The 26,387-nt window shown below is 34.2% G+C and overlaps 1 protein-coding gene across 1 annotated transcript in view; it reads left to right on the top strand.

The window, feature by feature from the left end:
• Positions 1-26,387, top strand: part of GLRA2 (glycine receptor alpha 2) — a 346,612-nt gene that overhangs the window by 310,651 nt on the left and 9,574 nt on the right. The gene's annotated exons all lie outside the window — the stretch shown is intronic.

The raw sequence follows: 26,387 nt of genomic DNA, 5'->3' as shown, positions 1-26,387 counted from the left end.
ATAATTAAACCTTGGCTTTTCATAATTTTGACAATGCTCTCTAAACATTTTCCTTGAACAGAAACAGGCTGTTTTCTAAATATCTGTCCCATCTTAGCTGAAATTCTACTTTAACTCTTTTAACAAAATTTCTTTGTTGCACTCACCCTAATTTCTGGGTTGAAGTCTTTTCCACTGGATCAGGATCAGAGGCTTTTCCACTTGAATGAGGATCGGAGCTTTTCCACTGAAATCCACTGAGGGGTCTGTTTGTCCCACGTTCAGGGCGCCAAAATGTTGGGATCTAGTTCAGATGGATCTGAATCGGTCCCTGTTCGGGCGCCAAAATGTAGTGAATTTTTTCTTCTCAAAACGCAGCCAGGTGATAAAAGTTCAGATCTTTTATTATTTCCAATATAGCCCGGTTAGCTTAGAGACCTATCTCTCTGCTTGGTTCCAAGAGCTCTCTCCAAATGTCTTTAAATCCAAAGGTCTGGTCCTTCAGCCTCTGCCTCTGCTGTCTTCAGCCTCCAGCCAGCTCCAGTCTTCATGTCATTCCGGTGAAATCTCGACTTGTAGCTTCTTCCTCCCTCCAGAACTCCTTCGATTGGCCCATTGGCCTATTTATGCTCCTTCCAGAGAGAGGGATTATGGATTTTCTCCCATAGTGCTCTCTGGCCCAAAGAGCTTCAAGGGAGGTATGAACTCATTGAACTCCAATGAGTAAAGGTGTGAACACAAGCCTTGTATTGATTAGTTCTACTTAGTACCTTGTTTCAGGTTCTAGCCAAAACATCTTCTTGTAAGATTAGATCAACTCTAATTACTTAGCAGTTAGTAAGGATTCCAACATATAATATTCCAAAAGTCAAAATACAAAAACTTAAAATCAATTTACCCTGTAAAGTACAATACTACTCTGGGGGTGGGGTGGGAGGAGAAGGAAGGGGCGGAGATTATATTCAATGGAATAAAGGACATTCAAGCATTCATTATAATAAAATCAGAAACACTGAAATGCAAACATAAGACTCAAGAGAAACCTAGAAACATAACATTGAGTTAAGTTAATCATTAAGTGACTAAGAGGTCTAAACACAAATGTAATGCTTATTTTTTAATAGGAAAAGAGACAGGATTTCTTCAGAATCTAGGTTATTCAAGGATACTAATGGGATATAAGTAAAAGAAACAGAGAGCCTGAAGGATGGACTTGTACTGTTTTAATAGTTTTTAGAAGAGAAAGAAAAGGAAAAACACTATGGAAGAAATGAAAATAGTTGGATAGAATTGAACTATGCATGAGAAGTGGCATATACAAAGATAGAAAAAAAAACTGCATCATATGAAATTCAACTCTCCTTTGAACAAAAGAAAGTAGAGTTGAACATATATATATACATGAAGAGACAAATACATAGAGATTAAAGGGGAGATTAAAAAGAAATAAAGAGTGGATAAAAGATGATTGGGGCTATATATAAAAAGATCATTGGGGCTTATAGAGATATTAAGGGAATAAACTTTTATATAATATTTACTGTGTTAACTACTTTACAAATATTACCTCATTTGATTTTCACAACTCTGTGAGATATTTACTGTTATTATCTCTGTTTTACAGTTGAGAGAACTGAGGCAAATCAAGATCACATGATTTGCTCAAGATCACATAACTAATCTTAAGTCAAATTTAAAAACTGAGTTCTCCAAGTTCAAAGTCCAGTGTTCTACCCATTATACCACCTGCTGCTTCACTCAAAAAGAGAGAAAGCAAGGGAGTAGTGAGAAGTGGAACTATATCTCTTCAATCATAAATCATTATTATAAATCACATTCCTTGATAATTTTACTGCTTTTGTTTTTTTTTTTTTGTTTTTTGTTTTTTTTTTTGTAAAGAAAGGGTCCTGTGAAGAAGAAAAAGTAAAAGAAGATATAATGGAAGAAATATATAATTAGTAATTATAGCTATGAATCTGAATATAATGAGTTGACACATAAAACAGAAGATAACAGAATAAATTAGAGAGCAAAAATAAATAATAGTATGCTATTTACACTGTCTTCCCTTTTATTATTATTTTTTGTATTTAGTACAAAATGTACTAAATAGAGTAGAGGGAAAATGTAAGAAGCTATGATAGAAAGAAATATTAAATTAAAAATTATAGTCATGAATGTGAATAGATGAATTTGTTCATATAACAGAAAATAATAGAAGAAATTAGAAGCAAAGTTCAATAGTATGTGTTTGCAAAAAACAAACTTGTAACCGGGATTCATAAAATTAAAATCAAGAGATAGAAAATAATTTGTTATGCTTTAGGTAAAACTTTAAAATGTTACATTCTCAAACAAAGCAAATGAATATCCAAATATGTGTATGTGTATATAAAATTATATATATATATATATATATGAATGTACATAGAGAATATGTAATGTAATATAACAAATATAGAGAATGACAATTTTACAGATACCATAATACACTCTAATACAATGCCAAATAATTACAACAGTATAAGTAGTAAGGAGTTGAAAAACAGTTTTGTGATGGAAGAGGACACTGAAGTACAATATTTATTTAACTGGAAATATTTATTGTGAAGGGATCATAGGTGTAGAGGTACCAAAAAGGAATATAAGTCCTCAAAGGATGACCGGTTAGGCAGTTGATTATTCACATGCATGCAAGGATGGGAATCACTCACTCTAAAGTCTTTAGGGTACATGATAGTGTCTCAGGCACCTTATAGTGGGGTAGATACCCTAATCTACCCTTGTATCTGTCTGATTGTTGTTGCTTAGGCACATTCACAGTGAGACCTTAGGATCAAGTAGCCTGGACTGTGACTTCTCTTATAAACAACAAAGAAATTATGAATTGTAAAGATTACTAACTCTACGGGGGTGGAGCCAAGATGGCAGAGAAGGTACATGTAACTTTCTAAGCTCTTCTCATACTCTCACAACCAATTATTAAATTCAGCCTCAAAAATAGTGGTAAAACCCACAAAGATTAGACGTACAACAACTCACCAGCCAAAGATAATCTGGAAGATCACCAGGAAAAATTTGTCCTGAGGGGCTGGAGCACCTCAGTGCAAGCAGGGAGATAGGAGAGACTAGCATCCAGAGTGGACTGGGGGGAGGGGTAGCCTCTGTTGCTAGAAAAGTTATAGAGATGACTCTGCCATAGGCTGACTGCTCTGCCTTGATTACAAAGCAGATCAGCAGAGAAATTAAAACCAAAGGTATTGGATACTCTAAAAATGCCAGAACCTAACAATCTGCAGCACCAGGCTCCAACAGACAGTCACTAATCTGCACAGCAGTGGGGCACAGCCTGAGGCAGCTTCTAATCTGCACAGTGGGGATCTCAGCCTGGGGCAATAGAACTTCTGCAGCAGGACTGCACTTCCCTGGGCAAAGACACTTCCTGTCCCTGCAGGAATATTCGCTGGACAATTGCCAATACCCACAGCACCCCTGCAGGCTTTGGTTTGGGGTAGTGACACTTTCGCTGCTCAGCCTCTAGCCCCAAGGCAGTTGCTAATCCACACAGCAGGGTTCTTCACTGGACAATTCCATAGCTCAACCCAGGCCTAGTTACTTTTGGTGGGGAACATTTTCCTAGAGCACTCCCATATGCCACATCACTTTGCAGCCTGTTGGCAGGACAGCTACTATCCATACACCTATCACTTCTCTGCAGAGGAAGCTGGTAACCTCCTGGCCCTGAAGGCAGACCCTACAGGCTTTTTAAAAAAATGAATAAAGAAATCAAAAGGACTATTGATAGTTTCTATACAGAAAAAGAGCAGGTTTTCAACCCTGAGGAGACTAATAGCAGCAGACAGTATCCAGACAATTGTTGGTCCCCAACACAAAAGGCTCCCCTAGAAGATACTGTTAAAAAATCTTAAGAGAGCTAGAAGAAAAATGGGGAAAGGAAAGAGAAGCTATGCAAGAGAGTAAAAACTTCCTGAAATGTGAATTGGAAAAGGTAAAAAACTCCCAGGAAGTGCAGGGAAACAGAACTTGTGAATTGGAAAAGGTAAAGAAATCCCAGGAAAGTAGGATTTGTGAATTGGAAAAGATAAAGAATTCCCAAGAAAGAAGGATTTATGAATTTGAAAAGAGAAAATAACTCACTTAAAAAAAAAAAATTAGTGAAATGGAAAAAAATTCCATAGAGCAAAACAACTCATTTAAACATTCAATTGGACATATACAAAAAGAAGTTAAAAAAAAAAAGCTAATGAAGAAAATAACTCATTAAAAATCACAACTGAGCAATAGAAATGAATGATTCATCGAAATATCAAGAATCAGTCAAGCAAAACCAAAAAAAAAAAAAAAAAGAAAAGAAAAGAAAAGAAAAATTAGGAAAAAAACGTTAAATATCTACTTGGAAAAACAACAGATCTGGAAAACAGATGAGGATTATTGGACTTTCCGAAAATTATGATGAAAATAAGAGCCTAAATACTGTTTGACAGTAAATCATCAAAGAGAACTGCCCAGATGTAATAGAATCAGAAGGTAAAATAGGCATTGAAAGAATTCATCTAACACTTTCTGAAAAAGACTCTAAAAAATAAAAACTCCAAGGAATATTGTGGCCAAATTTCAGGACTATCAGACTAAGGAAAAAATATTACAAGTAGCCAGGAAAAAACAATTTAAATACCGAGGTGCCACAATAAGGGTCACTCAAGCTGTGGCTGCCTCCATGTTAAAGGATCGAAGGGCCTGGAATCTGATATTCTGAAAGGCAAAAGAAGTTGGAATGCAGCCAAAACTACCTAGTTGAGGTGAGCATTTTCTTCCATGGAAGATGATGGACATTTAATGAAACAGATAAATTCCATTTGTTTCTAAGGAAGAAACAAGATCTAAACCAAAAAAAAAAAAAAAAAAAAAAAAAAATTGATCTCCAACCACAGGACTCAAGAGAAGCAGAAAAAGGTAAAAGGAACTCTTGAAAACTATATTTCTGTTGTGGATATACATAAAAGCCACATGTCTAATTTGACTTTACTGATATAACATAAAAAAGGGAAGTAGAAATGGAAAGGGGATAGTGTCAGATAAAGGGAAAAGGGGAGATAAAAAGAGGGAAATTACATCCCATGAAGAGGCAAAGGAAACCTATCATATCTGAGGGAATTTAGAAAGGGGGAGGAACATTGTGTGAATCTTACTCTTACTTAGTATAAAATATTTAGGAATCTATCTGCCAAGGGAAAAATCAGAAACTATATGAGCAAAACTACAAAACACTTTCTACACAAATAAAGTTAGATCTAACCAATTGGAAAAATATTAAATGCTCTTGGATAGGGTGAGCAAATATAATAAAGATGACAATACTACCTAAACTAATCTATTTATTTAGTGTTATATTAACCAGACTCCCAAAAAAAACTATTTTAATGACCTAGAAAAAATAACAACAAAGTTCATATGGAAAAACAAAAAGTCAAGAATTTCAAGGGAATTAATGAAAATAAAAATCAAATAAAGGTGGCCTAGCTGTACCAGATCTTAAATTATATTATAAAGCAGCAGTTATCAAAACCATTTGGTATTGCCTAAGAAATAGACTAGCTGATCCGTGGACTATAATCTAGTGTTTTTGACAAACCCAAAGACCCTAGCTTTTGGGATAAAAATTCAATATTTGGCAAAAATTGCTGGGAAAACTGGAAATTAGTATGGCAGAAACTAGATATTGACCCACAAATAACATCATACACCAAGATAAGGTCAAAATGGGTTCATGACCTAGGCATAAAGAATGAGATTAAAAATAAATTAGGAGGACTTCCGGTTAAGATGGCGGAGAGGAGGCACACAGTTGTGTAGCTCCACGCTTTCTCTCACTATCCATTTCATTACAAGCCTCAGAATTAATGTTTGACTGAAAAAAACCCCACAAATAGTTACCAAGAGAAGCCATCCTTGAGATTTGCCAAGAAAGGTCTGTCTTTACTGGAGGGCTGGGACAGTTTTAGATCGGGCGCAGGCGGCGGGCAGCGGCAGTGAGAGCACAGGAGCAGACTGGAGAGGGGGTAGGGTGTGATCACAGCCATCTCTGCGGGGAGAGCTTTGCTACAGGACTGGATACTTTGCTCTGGCAGCAAGTCAGCAGCCCAGCAGAGAAGCTAAAAACACCGGGGCTGAAGAATACAACCCCAAACAGCTGGAGTCTCTCGGGACCTGGCCGCCTCCCTCTTCCCCCCCTCCCCCCCCCACAGTGACTCAGCCCGCTCTGGGATCTCAGAGCGCAGGCACAGCACAATAGGGCTAGTGCCTCACTGCTGCCCCCCCCCCCCCCCGCAGTCTGTAGAGGAAGTTCGGTAACACACCCAGCCCCTCCCCCAAAGAAAGACTTCAGTTTTTTCTGTTTTTCTTTGCTAGTTTGTCTTTGATTATTAGACAGAATGAGCAAGAAACTGAAGAGGACTTTAACCCTTGACAGCTTCTATACAGATAGAGAGCAGACTCTAAATCCTGAGGAGACTAAAAACATTCCCCAGGTGAATCCCCAAAGGAGGAGATCATCTGTTCCTAAGCACAGATGAACCTCATAGAAGTAATTAAAAAGACTCTCACAAGGGAGCTAGAAGAAAAATGGGAAAAGGAGAGGGAGGCTTGGCAAAAGAGCCTGGAGAAGTCAGTTAAAGAGAGAGTGGATAAAGAAGTAAAATCCTTGAAAAATAGGATTGGTGAACTGGAAAACAAAATTGGCGAAATGGAAAAAAATTCCACAGAACAAAAAAACTCACTGGACAATTAGAAAAAGATTTTAAAAAAGTGAGTGAAGAAAATACTTCACTGAAAATCAGAATTGAACAATTGGAATTGAATGATTCGAGGAGACAAGAAGAATCAGTCAAGCAAATCCAAAAAAATCAAACAATGGAAAAGAATGTGAAATACCTTCTGGGGAAGACAACAGACCCGGAAAACAGATCCAGGAGAGACAATCTGAGAATCATTGGACTTCCAGAAAAACATGATGAAAAAAAGAGCCTGGACACTATTTTCCAGGAAATTATCAAAGAGAACTGCCCAGAAGTCATAGGAACAGAGGAAAAAATAAACATTGAAAGGATTCATCGATCACCCACTGAAAGGGATCCTAAAATCAAAACATCAAGGAATATAGTGGCCAAATGCCAGAACCCTCAGACGAAGGAAAAAATATTGCAAACAGCTAGAAAAACCCAATTCAAGTATCAAGGAGCCACAATAAGGATCACCCAGGATCTGGCAGCATCCACATTAAAAGATCGAAGGGCCTGGAATATGATATTCCGAAAGGCTAAGGAACTTGGTATGCAACCAAAAATAACTTACCCAGCGAGAATGAGCATCGTTTTCCAGGGAAGAAGATGGACATTCAATGAAGTAAGCGAATTTCATCTATTTCTGATGAAAAAGCCAGAACTTAACCAAAAGTTTGATCTACAAATATAGAACTCAAGAGAAATCTAAAAAGGTAAAGATTAATCTTGGGAACTATATTTTGACTATATAGATGTATAAAGAATACTTGTATACCTTGTTCTAGAAATTGATGTGGAAAGGACATTGTATCAGAAAAAGGGTAAAGTGGGGGTAGTACATCTCATGAAGAGGCATAGGAAACCTATTATATCTGAGAGAAAGAATGGAGGGGGATGAATATAGTGGGTATCTTACTGCCTTCAGAATTGGCTTTAAGTGAAAAATCTTAAGACATATTCAATCTATGGTGAAACTTCTCCCACCTCATTGAAAAGTGAGAAGGGAAAAGTGAAAAGGGAAAGAATAAGCTAAGCAGAAGGGAATATGGGAACTGGGAGGGAAAAGGGGTAAGATAGGGGGAGGAACTCTAAGGCGGGGGGAGGGATACTAAAAAGGGAAGGCTGTGAGAAGCAAGTGGTGCTCACAAGCTTAATACTGGGAAGGGGGGGAAAGGGGAAAGAAGGGAGAAAAGCATAAACCGGGGTTAACAAGATGGCAAGCAATACAGAATTGGTCATTCTAACCATAAATGTGAACGGGGTAAATTCCCCCATAAAGAGGAAGCGGTTAGCAGAATGGATTAAAAGCCAGAATCCTACAATATGTTGTTTACAGGAAACACACCTGAAGCGGGGAGATACATGCAGGTTAAAGGTAAAAGGTTGGAGCAAAATCTACTATGCTTCAGGTGAAGTCAAAAAAGCAGGGGTAGCCATCCTGATCTCAGATCAAGCTAAAGCAAAAATTGATCTAATTAAAAGAGATAAGGAAGGGCACTATATCTTGCTAAAGGGTAGCATGGATAATGAAGCACTATCTATATTAAACATATATGCACCAAGTGGTGTAGCATCTAAATTCTTAAAAGAGAAATTAAGAGAGCTGCAAGAAGAAATAGACAGTAAAACTATAATAGTGGGAGATCTTAACCTTGCACTCTCAGAATTAGATAAATCAAACCACAAAATAAATAAGAAAGAAGTCAAAGAGGTAAATAGAATACTAGAAAAGTTAGATATGATAGATCTCTGGAGAAAATGTAATGGAGACAGAAAGGAATACACTTTCTTTTCAGCAGTTCATGGAACCTATACAAAAATTGACCATATATTAGGACATAAAAACCTCAAACTCAAATGCAGTAAGGCAGAAATAGTAAATGCATCCTTTTCAGACCACGATGCAATGAAAATTACATTCAACAAAAAACCAGGGGCAAGTAGACCAAAAAATAATTGGAAACTAAATAATCTCATACTAAAGAATGATTGGGTGAAACAGCAAATCATAGACATAATTAATAACTTCACCCAAGAAAACGATAATAATGAGACATCATACCAAAATGTATGGGATGCAGCCAAAGCGGTAATAAGGGGAAATTTCATATCTCTAGAGGCCTATTTGTATAAAATAGAGAAAGAGAAGGTCAATGAATTGGGTTTGCAACTAAAAATGCTAGAAAAGGAACAAATTAAAAACCCCCAGTCAAGCACTAAACTTGAAATTCTAAAAATAAAAGGAGAGATCAATAAAATTGAAAGTAAAAAAACTATTGAATTAATTAACAAAACTAAGAGTTGGTTCTATGAAAAAACCAACAAAATAGACAAACCCTTAGTAAATCTGATTTAAAAAAGGAAAGAGGAAAATCAAATTGTTAAGTCTTAAAAATGAAAAGGGAGAACTCGCCACTAACGAAGAGGAAATTAGAGCAATAATTAGGAGTTACTTTGCCCAACTTTATGCCAATAAATTCGACAACTTAAATGAAATAGAAAAATACCTCCAAAAATATAGCTTGCCCAAACTAACAGAGGAAGAAGTAAATATCCTAAACAGTCCCATCTCAGAAAAAGAAATAGAACAAACTATCAATCACCTCCCTAAGAAAAAATCCCCAGGACCAGATGGATTTACATGTGAATTCTACCAAACATTTAAAGAACAATTAACTCCAATGCTAAATAAACTATTTGAAAAAATAGGGATTGAAGGAGTCCTACCAAACTCCCTTTATGACACAGACATGGTACTGATACCTAAACCAGGTAGGCTGAAAACAGAGAAAGAAAATTATAGACTAATCTCCCTAATGAATATTGATGCTAAAATCTTAAATAAAATATTAGCAAAAAGATTACAGAAAATCGTCACCAGGATAATACACTATGACCAAGTAGGATTCATACCCGGAATGCAGGGCTGGTTCAATATTAGGAAAACTATTAGCATAATTGACTATATCAATAACCAACCAAACAAAAACCATATGATCATCTCAATAGATGCAGAAAAAGAATTTGATAAAATCCAACATCCATTCCTAATAAAAACACTTGAGAGCATAGGAATAAATGGACTTTTCCTTAAAATAGTCAGGAGCATATATTTAAAACCATCAGTAAGCATCATATGCAATGGGGAAAAACTGGAACCTTTCCCAGTAAGATCTGGAGTGAAGCAAGGTTGCCCACTATCACCATTATTATTTAATATCGTATTAGAAATACTAGCCTCAGTAATAAGAGTCGAGAAAGATATTAAAGGAATTAGAGTAGGCAATGAGGAAACCAAACTATCACTCTTTGCAGATGATATGATGATATACCTAGAGAACCCCAGAGATTCTACTAAAAAGCTATTAGAAATAATTCATAATTTTAGCAAAGTAGCTGGCTACAAAATAAATCCCCATAAATCCTCAGCATTTTTATACATCACCAACAAAACCCAACAGCAAGAGATACAAAGAGAAATTCCATTCAGAATAACTGTTGATACCATAAAATATTTGGGAATCTATCTACCAAAGGAAAGTCAGGAATTATATGAGCAAAATTATAAAAAAGTCTCCACACAAATAAAGTCAGACTTAAATAATTGGAAAAATATTAAGTGCTCTTGGATCGGCCGAGCGAACATAATAAAGATGACAATACTCCCTAAACTAATCTATTTATTTAGTGCTATACCAATCAGACTTCCAAGAAAATATTTTAATGATCTAGAAAAAATAACAACAAAATTCATATGGAACAATAAAAAGTCCAGAATTTCAAGGGAATTAATGAAAAAAAAAAATCAAATGAAGGTGGCCTAGCTGTACCTGATCTAAAATTATATTATAAAGCAGCAGTCACCAAAACCATTTGGTATTGGCTAAGAAATAGATTAGTGGATCAGTGGAAAAGGTTAGGTTCACAAGACAGAATAGTCAACTATAGCAATCTAGTATTTGACAAACCCAAAGCCCCTAACTTCTGGGAAAAGAATTCATTATTTGATAAAAACTGCTGGGATAATTGGAAATTAGTATGGCAGAAATTAGGCATGGACCCACACTTAACACCATATACCAAGATAAGATCAAAATGGGTCCATGACCTAGGCATAAAGAACAAGATTATAAATAAATTGGAGGAACATGGAATAGTTTATCTCTCAGACTTGTGGAGGAGAAAGAAATTTGTGACCAAAGATGAACTAGAGACCATTACTGATCACAAAATAGAAAATTTTGATTACATCAAATTAAAAAGCCTTTGTACAAACAAAACTAATGCAAACAAGATTAGAAGGGAAGCAACAAACTGGGAAAACATCTTCACAGTTAAAGGTTCTGATAAAGGCCTCATTTCCAAAATATATAGAGAACTGACTCAAATTTATAAGAAATCAAGCCATTCTCCAATTGATAAATGGTCAAAGGATATGAACAGACAATTTTCAGAGGATGAAATTGAAACTATTACCACTCATATGAAAGAGTGTTCCAAATCATTATTGATCAGAGAAATGCAAATTAAGACAACTCTGAGATACCACTACACACCTGTCAGATTGGCTAAGATGACAGGAAAAAATAATGGTGAATGTTGGAGGGGATGCAGGAAAACTGGGACACTAATGCATTGTTGGTGGAGTTGTGAACGAATCCAACCATTCTGGAGAGCAATCTGGAATTATGCCCAAAAAATTATCAAATTGTGCATACCCTTTGATCCAGCAGTGTTTCTATTGGGCTTATATCCCAAAGAAATACTAAAGAAGGGAAAGGAACCTGTATGTGACAAAATGTTTGTAGCAACCCTTTTTGTAGTGGCTAGAAACTGGAAAATGAATGGATGCCCATCAATTGGAGAATGGCTGGATAAATTGTGGTATATGAATGTTATGGAATATTATTGTTCTGTAAGAAATGACCAGCAGGATGAATACAGAGAGGACTGGCGAGACTTACATGAACTGAGGCTAAGTGAAATGAGCAGAACCAGGAGATCATTATACACTTCGACAACGATATTGTATGAGGACATATTTTGATGGAAGTGGATTTCTTTGACAATGAGACCTAACTGAGTTTCAATTGATAAATGACGGACAAAAGCAGCTACACCCAAAGAAAGAACACTGGGAAACGAATGTGAACTATCTGCATTTTTGTTTTTCTTCCCGGGTTATTTATACCTTCTGAATCCAATTCTCCCTATGCAACAAGAGAACTGTTTGGTTCTGCAAACATATATTGTATCTAGGACATACTGCAACATACCCAACATATAAAGGACTGCTTGCCATCTAGGGGAGGGGGTGGAGGGAGGGAGGGGAAAAAAATTGGAACAGAAACGAGTGCAAAGGATAATTTGTAAAAAAAAAAAAAAAAAAAAAAAATTACCCTGGCATGGATTCTGTCAATATAAAGTAATTATTAAATAAAAATTTAAAAAAATAAAATAAAGTAAATTAGAACAACATAGGTAAACTATCCTATTGTCCTCTCAGACCTGTGGAAGAAGAAGGAATTTATGACCAAAGAAGAACTAGAGATCATTATTGATCACAAAATAGAAAATTTTGATTATATCAATTTGAAAAGTTTTTGTACAAACAAAACTAATGCAGACAAGATTAGAAGGGAAGCAATAAAGTGGGAAAACACTTTTATAGTCAAAGGTTCTGATAAAGGTCTCATTTCCAAAATACATAGAGAATTGACTCTAATTTATAAGAAATCAAGCCATTCTCCAATTGATAAATAGTCAAGGAATATGAACAGACAATTCTAAGACAAAGAAATTTAAACTATTTCTAGCCATATGAAAAGATGCTCCAAGTCATTATTAATCAGAGAAATGCAAATTAAGACAACTCAGAGCAACCACTACACTCCTGTCAGATTGGCTAGAATGACAGGGAAAGATAATGTGGAATGTTGGAGGGGATATGGGAAAACTGGGACACTGATACATTGTTGGTGGAGTTGTGAATACATGCAGCCATTCCAGAGAGTAATTTGGAACTATGCTCAAAAAGTTATCAAACTGTGTATACCCTTTGATCCAGCCGTGTTACAACTAGGCTTATATCCCAAAGAGATCTTAAAGAAGGGAAAGGGACCTATATGTGCAAAAATGTTTGTGACAGCTCTCTTTGTAGTGGCCAGAAACTGGAAACTAAGTGGATGCCCATCAATTGGAGAATGGCTGAATAAACTGTAGTATATGAATATTATGGAATATTATTGTTCAGTAAGAAATGACCAGAAGGATGATTTCAGAAAGGCCTGGAGAGACTTACATAAACTGATGCTGAGTGAAATGAGCAGGACTAGAAGATCATTATATACTTCAACAACAATACTATATGATGATCAATTCTGATGGACCTGGCCCTCTTCAATAATTAGATGAACCAAATCAGTTCCAATAGAGCAGTACTGAACTGAACCAGCTACATCCAGCGAAAGAACTCTGGGAGATGACTATGAACCACTACATAGAATTCCCAATCCCTCTATTTTTGTCCACCTGCATTTTTTATTTCCTTCACAGGCTAATTGTACACTATTTCAAAGTCCAATTCTTTTTGTACAGCAAAATAACTGTTTGGACATTTATAAATATATTGTATTTAACTTATACTTTAACATATTTTATATTATTGGTTAACCTGCCATCTGGGGAAAGGGGTGAGGGGAAGGAGGGGAAAAGTTGGAACAAAAGGTTTTGCAATTGTCAATGCTGAAAAATTACCCATGCATATATCTCTACATACCTTAGATATAGTTTGTTAAGCTGATAGGTAGCTAAAATTGCATTTCCAATCCTAAAAGTAGCTGATCAATCCAGCATCATCCTATACATATCTAGGAACTTGCTGATACATAGACAGGTCAATCATTGGTCAAACATGCAATGATTTCTAATCCTCACAGTTATTAAAGATTAAACCTACCTTTAGGAATCAGCTGTTTCTGAAAAGCTAATGTTGAAAACAAGCACATTTTAAATGTATATGAAACTACTCTTTGTAGCAATGAACTAGAAGGAACTTTAGGGATCATCCCATCTCAGCCTCCCATTTTATAGAACTGGAAACTAAGGTCCAGTGAAGTGTGATAATATGGGTAGTAAATAGGAGACTAAAAGTAGAGTCCAAGTTTTCTACTTCCAAATGCAATGTTCTTTCCAGGTTTGCTGGCTACTTTACATGCCAAATTCTTTCGTCTGTTGAATCAACCATGCAACAGGTAGTAAGCCCTGAAGGGATTTGAAAAATTAATTATTATCCTCTAATGTATCTGTTTAATGGATTTGGAGTCTTCTTTAAAGCTAAACATGCCAATGCTATGAATTTATAAAAGATATTGGCTGTTGCAGCAATGTGTACTAGGAAATGGTAACCCTGAAAAGATCATGGAATAGAACATCAAACTCCTGCTGCTTCATGATTATGGAGGTGAAACCAAAAGGCTTATTTTTGAAACAGAAGAGACAGATCTCCTAATAACATCGTGCCACAGACCTGCTTGTTCTGTCACACCTACTGATTCACATAGTGGCATTTCTGGCAGTAGGCTGAATACTGGAACGCTAGGGCATGATGCTGTATTTAAGTGGTTGGAGGAAAAAAAAAAACACAGATGTGCTTCATGTTTGAACAAGTTTGTAGCAGATTAGCTTATCTATAGGTATGATTTACAGAATAGTTTTCACAAAAGAACAGTACAACACATTGTTGTTTACTGGGGTTTTTTCCCATTTGAAAAATTTGCACCTGAGAAACCATCTAGAAATCTAAATAATATGATGATAATAATTCTAATAACACTCATATTTTTATAATTCTTTATGTTGTTGATTTTTAGACATGTCTGACCTTTGTGACTGCATTTGGAATTTTCTTACTAAAGATACTAGGTTTGTCATTTCCTTCTCCAGTGAATCCATTTTATCAAGCAATTAGAGATTAATTGACAGAATCACAGTGAACACTTGAACTCAAGTCCTCTTGAGTGCTCTATCCACTGAGCCACCCACTGCTTCACAACACCTTATACTACTACAAAGCACTTTCTTCACAATAGCTATATAAAGCGAATATGAGGAAGCAGGACTTGGATAATTTTAAAGAAGGGCTGAGCCTCATAAATAAATAGATAGAGCTCTAAACTTATAACCCAAGATCTCTTCCAAGATCTCAGAAAGGCTTCTGAATAATAGCTGCAGGAACTTATAAGAGGAAGGAACAGCAATCATTTCAGTTGTCTTAACTACTCCCTCTTGAACATGGTTCTCTAAATAGTCTACATAAGCTAGTAGGAGGAAAAGTTCATAGTATTTCTGAGGCACAATCCTTTTAGTTTAAGGGAACTCTGTCCTATTAGAGCAGGAGTTCTTTTTTTATGTAAATATTTTTATATTTATATATTGTGCTATTATTAACATAGATATTAATGTTATATATTTATATTTTATTTTATATTTATATTTTATAGTATTTTTCCAATAACAACATGTAAAGACAATTTTCAACATTCATTTTTATAAGATTTTGACTTTCAAATTTTTCTTCCTCTCTTCTTCTTCTCCTCACTCCTCAAGATGGCAAGCAATCTGATATATATTATATATGTGCAATAATGTAAAATAGTTCCACATTAGAAATGTTGTGAAAGAAGAAACAGAAAAAAAGAGAAAAACAATGGAAAAAAACAAAGAAAGTAAAAATAGTATAATTCAATTTGCAGTTCTTTCTCTAGATATGGATAGAGCTTTCCATTATGAATCTTTTAGAATTATCTCACATCATTGCATTGCTGAGAAGAACTAAGTCAACCATAATTTATCATGACTCATTTTGTTAAAACTGTGTACAGTTTCTGATCATTTAACTCAATATTGATTCATGTAAGTCTTTCTAGGTTTCTCTGAAAGTCTCCTTAGAGCAGGAGATCTTGATCTTGTTTTATGTTATGGACCCCAAGAATATTTTCTCAGAATTATGTTTTAAAATATAGAAATTAAAACAAGATTATGGTTATAAAAATATTAAAAAGGAAGGGGAGTTCACAGATCTTCATATTAAAAACCCCTCTAAAGTTGAAACCAATATGTGTGCTTGATTTGAGAAACAACCCTGGAGAAGAATAATACCCAGTCAATTAAAAAAACATTCATTAGGTACTTAATGTTTTGTAAGGTCCTATGCTAGAAATTAAGGATAGAAAAAGGAAAGAAAGAGGAATTGGGAATTGCAGAGAGGAGGAGAAAAGGTTTGCTCTTTCATTCTTAAGACAGTATTGCTATTACTATATACATTGTTCTCTTGTGTCCATGTCACTCACTATTTCATACTTGTCTTTCCATGTTTTCCCCAAAACAAAATTCATTAAACTCATCATTTCTTATTGCACAGTTCTATTCCACCACAATCATTTACCACAATTTAAACAGCAATTCCCCAGTTTTGGGCTATCCTTGAATTTTTCAGTTCTCTGGCACCTCAATGAATGCTGCTATAAATATTTTAGAACATATAGAGTCTTTTCCTTTTTCCCTAATCATCTATATCAAAAGATATAGGTAATTTAATAACTTTTGGGGCATAATTCCAGATTACTCTTGAAAATGGTTGGATCATTTTACAATTCTACCAATAATGAATAAGTATCCAGATTTTTCCACATCCTCTCCAATATTTGTCACTTTACACTTCTATCATTTTTTCTGGTAGGTATGAAACCTCAGGGTTGTTTAAATCTGTATTTCTCTAATCAATAATGATTTAGAGCATTTTAAAAAATATATGACTCTAAATTGTTTTAATTTCATCATTGGAAAACCTTTGATCATTTATCAATAGAAGAATGATTTGTATTCTTATAGATTTGACAAAATTCTTTATATGCTTAAAACATGAGACCTTTATCTGATAACCTGTCTATAATTTTCCTCTAATTTTCTGTTTTTGTCCTAATCTTGGCTTTGTTTTATTTGTACACAATCTTTTTAATTTAATGCAATCAGAATTATCTATTTTACACTCTTATTAATAAATTATCAACTGATAATTGATTGAGAAGTAATATCTTCCATGTTTTTCTAATTCTCTAATTGAGTAAAATATTTTTTGGTAATTTATTTGAAATGGTGTTGAATATATAAATTAATTTTTGGTAAAATTGTCATTTTTATCACATTGACCATGTCTTCCTATGAACAATTTATGTCTTTCCAATAATTTAAATCTGATTTTATCTGTCTAAAAACTTTTTTTAAAAAATTGTGTTTATATAGTTCCTCGGTTTGTTTTGGCAGATGTATTCCCAGGCATTTTATATTGTCAAGAGATTTGTTAAGTATTTTTTACTATCTCTTCTTGCAAAGTTTTGCTTGTCAATTACCATGTCATTATGTTTTCATTCTTAAAATTTCTTTTTTTTCCCCTCTTATTGCTATTGCTAAGATTTCCAATACAGCATTGAATAATATTCATAACAATGGACATCTTTGTTTCATACCTGATCCTACTGGATCTCTAATTTATCCCCATTACAAATAATGTTTGCTAATGGTTTAGATAAATGTTTTTTTAAATCAATTTAACAAAAAATCCATTTAGATTCATACTTTCAAGTGTTTTGTACAGAGATGAGTGTTGAACTTCATCAAAAATTTTGTACCAATTATGTTAACAGTCTTTTTATGCTAAACTATCCCTGCAGTCCTGTTATAAATCCCAATTAACTACAATGTATAATCTGTATAATAAATTTTTGTTATCTTTTAGCTAATATTTTATTTAGGATTTTCACATCTATATTTATTAATGAAATTAGACTATAATTTTCTTTTGCTAATTTTTGCTCTTTCTAGTTTAAATTTCAATATATTTGTTTCAGAAAAAGAGTTTGGTACAATTCCTTCTTTACCTATTATTCCAGATGACATTTAATATTGGAATTACTTGATCTTTAAATGTTTGATAAAATTCACTTGTAAATCTATTTGGCCTCGGTGCTTTTCTCATAGAAGGCTCATGAATGGTTTGTTCAATTTTCTTTTCTAAAATAGAGCCTATTTCCTCTTCTGCTAATGTAGGTAATTTATATTTTTGTATATATTCTCCCATCACTTAAATTGTTAAATTTATTGGCATAATTGGGCAGAATAACTCCTTATAATTGCTTCAATTTCATTTTTATCAGTAATATATTTTCTCTTTTCATTTTTAATACTTTTAATTTGGTTTTCTTTTCTCTTTTTTTAAATTAAATTAGCCAAATGTTTATTTTATTTGTTTTTCATAGAGCCAACTCCTAATTCAATGGGTTTTTAACTCTCCATTTTATTAACCTCATGTTCAATTTTTAGAATTTCCAATTTAATATTTAATCAGTGATTTTTTAATTTAAGGATATACTTAGGTAAAGAGTGCTATAAACTGTAAGCTATATATAAATAATGAATTACTACCACTTCAGTTAAATGGCATTGCAGAAACCTGCTATCAAAAGAAGGGGTGTATTTATAAAATTTGTAAACCATCCATAGGATGGTAGTGACAGAGTGTGTAAGCAGCAAGCTATATAGCATACAAAGTCTAGGCTGTGAACAGAGTATCACTGTTGAGCTTAGAGTAATTCATGTTGTGAGTTAGGGAGAGAACATGATTAATGATGCAGTTGTGTGCAAGCTAAAGTTATGTGAGTTAGCGCACATAAGTATCTGAGGAGAAATAGCTAGACACTTTGAGGGTAACTTTCAGCTTTTCTGGTGTATATTCCCACAGGGTTTAGGGTATATTCATAGGAAAAATCTTAGGAAGTTTGGAAATACTGAAGGCAGACATTACTGTTCTGTACTTATGACAAAACTATTGCAAGTGGGCCCAAGAACAGATATGAACATTGTGATTCTAGCATTTGCCACAATGATGGCCAAGCAAAGAAATTGTTATGGCAGAGTGGCACAATTCTGTGTTCTTAGTATTCTCACAGGAAAAGAAACTACTCAGCAGAGTAAAAATGGCATGAAGCCCAGCTGGAGGATCTAAGGATGTACGTTAGCTAGACTGAGCACAAATCCAAACATAGACAAGACAAAATTGTTTTGCTCATATGTTCTCTGGAGACCACAGAGTCACTGTCCTTGTGATAGAGTTGTCTATATGATAAGTTCCTAAGCAATCCATTTATCATTATGAGGGGCCTCTGGAATCATAGATTCCAGGAAAGCAATATTTTGTTCTAATTGGAATAAAAGAAAAGCAAAGAAATCAGAAAAATAATATGCTGGTATGGCTTATTTTCCTACCCATACATACCACCTTTGAAGTTATTGCTTTCTTTGTAAGGGAGAGAGAAAACATTAAATAGAATATGTGCTTAATTTTTTTAAAAAGCTCTAATGCTAAAAATCCCCTATCTTTGAATGTTTTAGTACACTAAACCAAGGATTGGAATTGAAAATGAGTAAACCTGAGTTTGAATCCCATTTGAGATAAACTGCACAAACTTCTCTTAATTTCATTTTTCTCAATTCAAAATAGGGATAATAATTCCTGTAGCAATTAACTTGCCAGCTTAGTATGAGGATGAAGTGAAATAATGCAGAGAGAACATTTTGCAAACCTTAAAAATATTGTTCAGTCATTTCCAACTCTTCTTGAGGTTTGTGGCAAAGATACTGGAAATGGAAAGCCATTCCATCTTTGCCACAAAGATACTGGAATGGTTTTCCATTTCCTTCTCCATTGGACTAAAACAAACAGAAGCAAAGTGGCTCCAGGATCACAGAGGTAGAAAGAGTCTGAGGACAGATTGGAAATCAACTCTTTCTAACTTTAGGCCCAGAGTTCTTTCCATTAAGTCAAATTAATGCCTCCTAAATCTTAAATTAGAATAGTATGAATTTCCATTATTATGAATTATTAGAATTATGAAATTATAAAGGATACAAGGGTATGAAGCCTTGATATAAACATAATTTAGGACAATTTAATCAGTTCCACTAAAAATTTAATTTATTTTGTGTGACTAGACAAATCATAACTTCTGTGCATATGACTAAATGACATTTAAACTCCCATCTAGTACATCTAGACACAACTAAGCACTTAATGAACTTATACAAGTTAGAAATATGTACTTGCACAATAGTGTATAGTTCTTCTTCACTTGATGCCAGGACAGCTGAGTTCTAATCCTACCTCTTTTCAAGGAATAGTTGGGATCCTCTGGAAGTCATTTACCTCCCCTAGGATACCCTGGGATGAGTTTATTCATTTGTAAAATGAGAAGGTAGAAATGACTAAAGTTCTCCCATCTCCAACAATTTATAATCAAATAGGTCTAGGCATCCTCTTCAAATCACTAAGGATGACATGGAGAAGAGATAATTAACTAAAAGATTTTCCTACTGGTTTGGGGGATAGAAAAGGGGTTAAATGAATTTTCTTTTAAATAACCTGCATGACATGTTTTTATTTTTATTTATTTTGCTGAGGCAATTGGGATTAAGTGACTTGCCCAGGGTCACATAGCTAGAAAGTGTTAAGTGTCTGAGGCCATATTTATATTCAGGTCCTCCTGACTTCAGGGCTGGTGCTCTATCCACTGCATCATCTAGCTGCCCCTTAACATTCATTTTTTATAAGATTTTGAGTTTAAATTTTTCTCCCTCCCTCCTATACTATATCCTTTTGAAGCATCTTATATATGTAAAACACTTTGCTAACCTTAAAAGTGCTATGTGAATGCTAATTAGTAGCAGCAGCAGTAATAGTAGTATAAAGGTATACACACACATACATATATACATACATAAAAATTGTTTAGTCATCTTCAACTCTTTGTGAAGTCATAAGGGGTTTTCTAGGCAAGGATACCAGAATGGTTTCCCATTTGCTTCTCTAGTGGATTAAGGCAAATAGGGTTAAGTGATTTATTCAGATTCACACAGCTAGTCGAGTATCTGAGGCTGGATTTTAAACTCAGGTCTTCCTGACTTCTTATTTTAATGTCATTTTTAAAAAAAAGTTTGTTTCGATCATTAGGTGTTTGCTACTAGAAAATAAATGTTGCTATTTTCCTTTAAAAAGGCTGGGGGGTGGAGCAAAGGGGAAAAGGAGGCAGGTAGATAGGTAGCATAGACAGGTGAATAAGAGTAGCAGCTCTGGAGTCAGGAGGACCCAAGTTCAAATTCAACCTCAATAATAACTATATGATTCTAGACAAGTCACTCAAGCCAGAAAGCAAATGATATTGTTTCAGTACTTCAAATATCCAGGGTTTCATTCAGGTTCTCCCAATATTGATGGAGTTTATAGTTCACCAAATAAAGATAATTCAACAAGCATTTATTAAGTGCCTTCTATATGCATTGTGCTAAATCCTAAAGAAACAAAGAAAAGAAAAACAAAACTAAGCAAAAAAAATAGACTCTACTTTCAAGGAGTTCATAGTTTAATGTGGAAGGCAACTTGCAAAAACTACATACAAAAAAAATAAAACCCACAGGATAAATTGAAAATAATCTCAGAGAAAAGGCACTAGAATTAAGTATGACCAGAAAAGGCATCTTACTTAAGGTGAGATGTTATACTTGAAGAAAGGCAGAGATGAAGTGACAGAGAGTTACATATTTTTTGTTGAGAATCTCATGAAATGCTGGAACCAGAATAATTTGTCTGCTGATGGATAGATTTTTAGTCATGATCTTAGTACTTATCCAGTCTGGACTTCAGATACATGGTTCAATTCAGCCAAAACAGAGTTTGAACTCTGTGGGAAAGGCTTCAAGAACCCCACATCATTACTATGAAACATCAAAACAAGACTTTGGTGGAGGAAAAATTTATTTTAATTATGCAAAAGAATCCATGTTGGTGTTTTTTTTCCTGAATAAAATATGTAAAACTTAATCCATTCTTTGCTATTTAAATTAAGTTTCAATTTTAAAATTATATTAAATGAATCATAATGGTAAATAAGAATGCTTTTAGAATGGCATAGTAGCTACACATTATAAATTAAATGGAATAATTTGCAACTATTACATATTTATTTTAAACAGTCGATTTAATTAAGTATAAGTGAGCTTACAGCCATAATTTACTATTGAATGAATACAGAATATATTTTTTAGAAATAAGTGAATAGTAATATCTATACTTATATAATGCTTTAAGATTTACAGAATGCTTTGTATATGTTATCTCCTTTTATGCTCATCATAACCACATAAGATAAGCATTACAGATACTAATCCCATTTTATAGTTGAGGAAACTAAACCTCAGTGAGTTGAGTTGAGATAACTTGATCTTGATGACACTAGTGTCAGAGATGGGATTGAAGTCAAATCTATTCAAAATTCAGATCACAAAGCATTTTAAATGCCAACCTAAAAAATTTGTATTTTATCCTTAAATAGAAATGACAGAGAATTTTAAACAAGGTAGTGCAACTTTCAGACCATTGCTTTAGGAGAGTTATTTTGGCAAGTGTGTTATGCATGAATTGGAAAGAGGACAGACTAGAGATGAAAAGAACACATAAGAGACTACTGTAATAGTACAGAAAAGGAGTGGTAAGAACATAAAATGGGTTGGAAGGAGTGTAGAAAAGAGAAAGAACATGAAATGTTTTTTAAAGCCAATTTAAAGGACTTGGCAATTGGTTGAATATGGGAGAGATGAGGAATAAAAAATAATTAGAATGACAGCCATACTATCAACAGAAATACTTATGTTTGGAGGAGGGAAGAGTTTAAAGGAGAAAATTATTTCTATGTTATATATGTTGAGATTCAGGTGTGGATGAGACAGACCAACATTTGGTGGTATAGCATTCAAGTTCAAAAGAGTGATCGGTCATAGATGATAGATAGATAGATATGTGATAGATGTCATTAATAATACACAAGCATTTATTAAGCATCTACTATGTGCCATTCAGCTAGGTGGGCAACTAAGTAGTACAGTGATACTGCCAGGTCTGGAAGCAGAAAGTCTCACCTTCCTGAATTTAAATCTGGCTTCAGACACTTCCTAGGTATGTGACCTTGGACAAACACTTACCTCCATTTACTTCAATTTTCTCATCTGTAAATTGAATTGGAAATGGCAAATCATTCTAGTATCTCTGTCCACCAAAAAAACCTCAAATGGGATCATGAAGAGTCAGATACAACTGAAAAATGATTGAACAACAACATGTGCTGCTCACTATGCTAGGTATTAAGAAATATAAAGATAAAAATTAAATATTTCAGGCCCTCCAGAAGTGTGTGTGTGTGTGTGTGTGTGTGTGTGTGTGTGTGTGTGTGTGTAAGAATATACAAATTACATTTTAAACAAATGCAAAGTATTTTTTCTAGCGGGAATTGGAAAAGGGTTCATATAGAAGATAATGCTTAAATTGATAGGGATTCTAATAGGCAAAACTGAAAAAACAAAGACACAGATAGAAGAAAATGTGTGTGAGGGGTCATAAGAGGGCTGACCAGCATAAAATAAGGCTGGAAAGATAGATTGGAGCAACATCATAAAGGGTTTTAATGATCAAGAGGAGAATTTACATTTGATACTGGAGGTTATAGAGAGTAATGGCAATCATTGGAAAATTAAACCATGATAATGAAAAAATTGGGGCAGCTGGGTGGTGCAGTAAATAGAGCACTAGGCTTGGAGTCAAGACAATTTGATTTCAAATCTGACTTCAGACTCTAGCTATGTGGCCTTGGTCAAGTCATTTAATTCTGTTTGTCTCAGTTTCTTATCTGCAAAATGAGTTGCTAAAGGAAATGGCAAATCATTCTAGTGAAAACACCAAAATAAACTCATGGAGAGTTGGACATAACTTAAAACATCTGAACAACAATGAAGACCAGCTGAGCTAATGATGTCCATCAAGTACTTTATAATTATAAAGTGTTATATAAATGTATGTTACTGTTTAGAGATTCAACCAGTGTGTTTGGTTAGTGTTGAATTTGGAATCAATAAGACTGAATCCTGTGCTTTATATTCATCAACTTAAGCTCTAAGATACAATGTAACTGGAAAACTTAAAAGCATCATATAAATGGAAGATACCGTTATTAATGCTATAGTAACTGCAAAAACAATAAAAATAAAATAATGATATGGTCAGGTATTAATTCCTAGATCGACATAAACATGTGACAAATTCATAAAGGTCATACTCTTTGGCAAAAGGTAGCTTTATTTAGAAGAAGAGATTAAAAGACAAAACAAGAGGTAAAATAGAAGTGGCAAATATGAGACAGAGACAGATTTGGGAGACCAATAGGGTTACCAAGGAAAGGACCAAGAAAAGGAGTTTGCAACAGTCTATTAAAGGAATATTCCATGACTGGTAGGTTAGATCCATAAAGTTTAGCAGACTAACCTGAGTTAGCTATAGCAAAGAGAAGGAAACTATTAAAGGGAAAGCATTATGAGAATGAGATAGAGTATTTCATAGCAGGCTTAGTCCTGGAAAGGACTTAACAAAGATCTTCATCATGAGCAGATCTTTTATAGAGGAATTATAACTTTGGGGGTTTCTCAGGGAAGGAGTAGAAGTGCCAGGAAAGAATTTGGTAACTCAAAGGAAGGGATCAAGGAGGAGTCAGATATTCACTTGGGGCCAATATCTCACAGATCAAGTCCCAGAATTGTCTAAATATGCTAATAAATATTTCAAAGGTTATTCAAGGAAGTCCAGAGGTTGGGGAACAGAAAATGGAGGTTGATTAAGAGTTCCATCCTTACAAATCACTCTGTACAAAAGGATAGTCTGAGACTTGGTTATTCCTGATAAAAGCCAGGTGGGCTTCTTCCTGACTAGTGGGGTTGGGGTGGGAAGAGTTCACCACATTGGTGAACTCTGAAAATTTTAAAGCACTGTTATGTGTCATATATTATTGTTATCACATTGAAGTTATTATTTTAATTTCAAAGAATAAACTAGAAGTTTAACTTTATAGCTGCAAGGGATTTTAGAGATCAACTGAGCTATTTCTAACTTTTTGCAGATGAATTAACATGGACCCAGAATGTTGAGATGATATATCCAGCCTCACATAGCCTAGAATCCAAGCCTAGAAACTGATTCTTAGTCTTTTCACCCCAGTGATCTTTTCACCACAGCAACTAAAATCCATATTTATGACATGCATTTATTAGTTAACTTTCGGTCAAATAGAAACAACCAGGAAGACCAAAATTCTTCTGAAGCTACCTAGTCAGGGACTAAAAGATGACAGGGAGTATGTCTTTTAGCTTCTGGCTTGAAGACATGTTAGAGTACTCCCAGAAGAAAAGGTACACACTAAAACTATATCAACGATTTGCAAAGATGATATGATTATAATTTTAATTTGTACTTCTTTCATCTTTAAAGGTATATAATTATATTTGGTAGTTTTATATTAAGCAATTTCTTTCTATCCCAAGTTAATGGTAACTAATTATTTACTCTTGGTGTCCCAAAAGTCTTGGTTTAAATTTAAACTTTCATAGGTAGTAAAGCTCAAACCCAAAAGTCACTAAGACTTTTGGGACATTCTATATTTCAATATTTGTCCCAGAGTATTACTTCATTGTCTGATAATATGCAATTCTATGACCAAATACTATGCTATAGATATGTATTATGTATTATTTGCTATTATGAACATCTTATGCTTCATATACTAAACCCATTTGATTAAAGAATGAGAAATTATTCTGGACATTCTTTTGAAAGACAATTGTGTATTTGAAAAGGAAATATCCTTCATGAATTCTGGTGACAAAAATCTTCATAAAGTACAAATTTTTCTAATCACTTTTAGACAAATTCTATAATGCACATATATAGATGGCTTTTGACATAATTACTATTTTCTTCACATTAATATCATTAAAAAACTACTAATACACAAATTAATGAAGAGTGAAAGAGCATTCCCTCATATTATCTTTCATCATGTTGACAAGATTTACAAAGACAAATTAAAACATGGTGTTGGCATTAATTTATGTTGGCTGGCTATATAGTCCAAAGATGCTGCTGCTCCCCAAATCCCTGGTTTTCTCTGTGTGATATCAGCTTACTCTATGAGAGACAGTAAAGACAGTCATTGAAGAGGGTAGGTAGAGGAGTATGCAGGGGGTGGTAAGAGAAGCAGGAAATGAATGAGAAAAACAAATTTAATCTGAATTATTAACATTTTCTTCATTGAGTTCTTAACTCTAGACAATTAACAAAAGGATGGGAAATAAATCAAATCTCAGTTTGTAGCATTTGTCAATTTTACACCAAAAAATTTAACAATAACGGCCCCTATACTTGCATGATCTGGCTCTAGCTCACTCAAGATCATCCTAAGAGATGACTTGCCTTTTTGTTCTGTGCCAGATCTGTATATGGCTTGGATGAACCAGATATAATATTATGAAATCTGATTATTTCTCCTTTTTCAATCCAAGTCAACTGAGCTATACAATAGTTAGAAGACTAAAATGTCTAACTAATGTGTGGCTGAGTAGATGTTTTCCTTTCAAAGGTGACTGATTGTATAAAGTAAATTTATCATTAGTACTCTTAATTCC

This window comes from Antechinus flavipes, chromosome 3 (assembly GCF_016432865.1).
Source record: "Antechinus flavipes isolate AdamAnt ecotype Samford, QLD, Australia chromosome 3, AdamAnt_v2, whole genome shotgun sequence".
NCBI lineage: Eukaryota > Metazoa > Chordata > Mammalia > Dasyuromorphia > Dasyuridae > Antechinus > Antechinus flavipes.
The sequence above is the reverse complement of the archived record's forward strand: the minus strand, read 5'-3'. Positions and strand labels throughout refer to the sequence as shown.